This window comes from Strigops habroptila, chromosome 1 (genome assembly GCF_004027225.2).
Source record: "Strigops habroptila isolate Jane chromosome 1, bStrHab1.2.pri, whole genome shotgun sequence".
Taxonomy (NCBI): domain Eukaryota; kingdom Metazoa; phylum Chordata; class Aves; order Psittaciformes; family Psittacidae; genus Strigops; species Strigops habroptila.
Genome location: NC_044277.2, coordinates 3,864,828 through 3,867,806, shown reverse-complemented (window position 1 = coordinate 3,867,806; position 2,979 = coordinate 3,864,828).

Here is a 2,979-nt window from a genome sequence, read left to right as displayed (position 1 = left end):
TCTCAGTGCTCACCCTGGAGCAGGGATGAAACAGGAACCAGACCTCTCTGGTTTACTTTTACATTGACGTCAGTGTCTTTTCTAGCCTCCATGGCTCATTTTGGTCAAAGGATGTCTTCAGGGGGGTGGGAAACAGTTGGAAAGGGAGAGGAGTGAGGATGAGCTGGAGATGAGTTCTTGTGGCGTGGGAAGCCAGAGATGGGAGGTTTTAGGGGGTAATGCTGAAAGAAGGGGTGCTTATGGAGCGCACATTGACCCTAGGTGTAGATCATCACCTAGACATGGGTATGTTGGAGGCCTGACCTTCGCATCAGGTTGAGAAAGTTGAGGCTGTTCAGCCTGCAGAAGAGAAGCTGCGTGGAGACCTCAGAGCAGCTTCCGGTGACTGAAGGGGGCTACAAGGATGCTGGAGAGGGACTCTTCATCAGGGCCCGGAGTGATAGGACAAGGGGTGATGGATTCAAACTGAAACAGGGGAAGTTCAGGCTGGATATGAAGAGGAAGTTCTTTACTGTGAGGTGGTGAGGCACTGGAACAGGCTGGCCAAAGAAGTAAATGCTCCATCCCTGGCAGTGTTCAAGGCCAGGTTGGACAGAGCGTTGGGCAACCTGGTCTAGTGTGAGGTGTCCCTGCCCATGGCAGGGGGTTGGAACTGGATGATCTTAAGGTCCTTTCCAACCCAAACCATTCCGTGATTCTATCTGCACAGAGAGCTGCTTTCCACCTTCACCAGCACCCTGACTGGGAGGACGAGCCCTTCCCTGACCTTTGGTGGCTGTTTGTCCCTGGGTGCTGGTTCAAGGGGAGACAGAATGTTGAGGGACTGAGAGAGGCATCGTGCCCCTACATAATACCACATGGACACAGCTGCCCAGTTGTGCTGACTTTGTGTCCAGGCCAGGGCCAGTGCCTATCTCCAAGAGAATAGGGAAATGCCAATTTGATTTGCTTTTACCATCTCAAGAGATGGCCTTAGAGACATTGGGCTACATGGGCCATGCAGTTGTAGGTATGTGCACCTGAATATGCCTGTCTATGCGTACAGATCAGCCTTTTACAGACTTGCAGGTCACAGCATCTAGTATTTGGATTCAAGGAACTCAGTAACTCACCTCTCCCTAGACCCTTGTAAGGTTGGAGGATATCCTGTTGAGATCCTGCTTTCTCAGGTTAAAACTTTGATTTTATCCTTTTTTTGCTGCATGGTATGCACATCCATCCCCCAGCCGTGTGCACCCACAGTGCAGGGACATGTTTTTGGGGCATGGAAAGCGCTGATGCTTGTGAGGGATTTGGAGAACACTGTCAGGAAGTGGAACCTGCGCGTCCCATGGCTAACGCCGAATTAGTCACAGCAGATTAATCACACTGGTCTTTAGGGCTTCTTTTTGGCTGGGAGCAAAGCCAGCTTTCTTTGCATGGCCAAACAACTTCCAGGAAATCAAACGTAAGGCTTTAATGCCCTAAGTGCTGGTAGTTTTCTGTTAGGTTGAGTGCTCATTCCCTTGGGTAGTGTGATGCAAACGCTTGACCACTCCTATCTTAGAGCCTCAGGTAAGGGCAAATATGGAGCTTGCTCCAGTGCTGTTGCACAACCGTGATGAAATCTGTGCTCTCTCTGAGTCATGGATTACCTACCTATGATGCATTTGTCCAGCTCTTAATACAACTGGTCTGTCATCCCTTATTAGACCATCTGTATGGTACCTTGAGGCAAAACATTCATTGTAGCCTCTTAGCTTACAATGATTTAATCTCAAGCATTGAGGTTATTCTGTATGAATCCTGGCACCAGTGCTCATAAACAGCCCCAACCACCTGGTGACATTGATGTAATTGGGTTGGTTGACCCTTGGAAGCTGGTCATAAAACCCAACAGGGAGCAGGGATTATTGGCAAGGAAACGTTATGTGGTACCACCACAATGACTGGGCTGTACTGATTTATTTGAAAACCAGTAGTAAGAAAATACCTTTTGACCCCAGTGTAGCATCACTACAGAGAAGAAGAGACACAGGAAGGGAAAGCTTTTAGTTTGTTCAGCACGTTCATGGCAGAGCCAAGTAATAAGTCCTGTTTCTTGGCCATTGGATCACACACTCTCTGTCATAAATAATGCTGAAGTCTCAAAGATTCCCAATGTTCTTGTCAGAACCAATACATTGTTCATGGCTGAAGAAAGACAGAGTCTTATAAAAACCAGAAAAAGAGGTCCTCATAAATCACCGTGCCTATACTTGGAAATGTGTTAAATCTGAGCTCCATTTCAGAGCACATAAAGTATATTTTTTTTCCTTCTTCCAAGTTGAAAAATCCATCCAAAGGTCAGTCAGAAACAAGAATAAAATTGTCTTTGAAATCTCAAGCTGCTGTAATAGCATTTTTGGCAGTGAATGATAAACTCGAGCAGTTGAGGTTTACATGGCACATGAAGCGAACACGTATTTGTCTATACGTTAAATGACCCAGCACTGGCCCTTTTTCATTTCTCCTCCTAACCTATCACACTATTTATAGATTTTTACTACAGATGGACCTCCTGAACAGGAGAAGGAAAACCAACTATTTGTAAAGAAACCATCACAGTGGAGAAGTGCCCATAAGCCATTGTTCCTGGGCAGGAGCCCCATTCTAGTGATAACCTCCCAGGTAGCAAGGATATTAACTCTTCATTTACCTGTCAGGGACTTTTATAGTCTTTTGGAGGGTGTGAAGGGAGATCTTCTGATCACGAAGGTGTTGGATTGAAAGGGAATTGTGGCATATCCTGGCTACGACTCTCAGAGATGCCTGGGGAATGAGGTCTTCTAGCCACTACCCAGACTATACCTGGCTGAAGGGATTTAAAAGCCATGTGTTTAGAGCTCTCGATTTGAATTAAAAGCCTAGGCAGTCTTAGATGGTGTAACACCCAAGCATGGCAGAGATTTGGCGTCTCTTTATCATGCCTCATAGGTACAAAGCTTTTACTGGAGACCG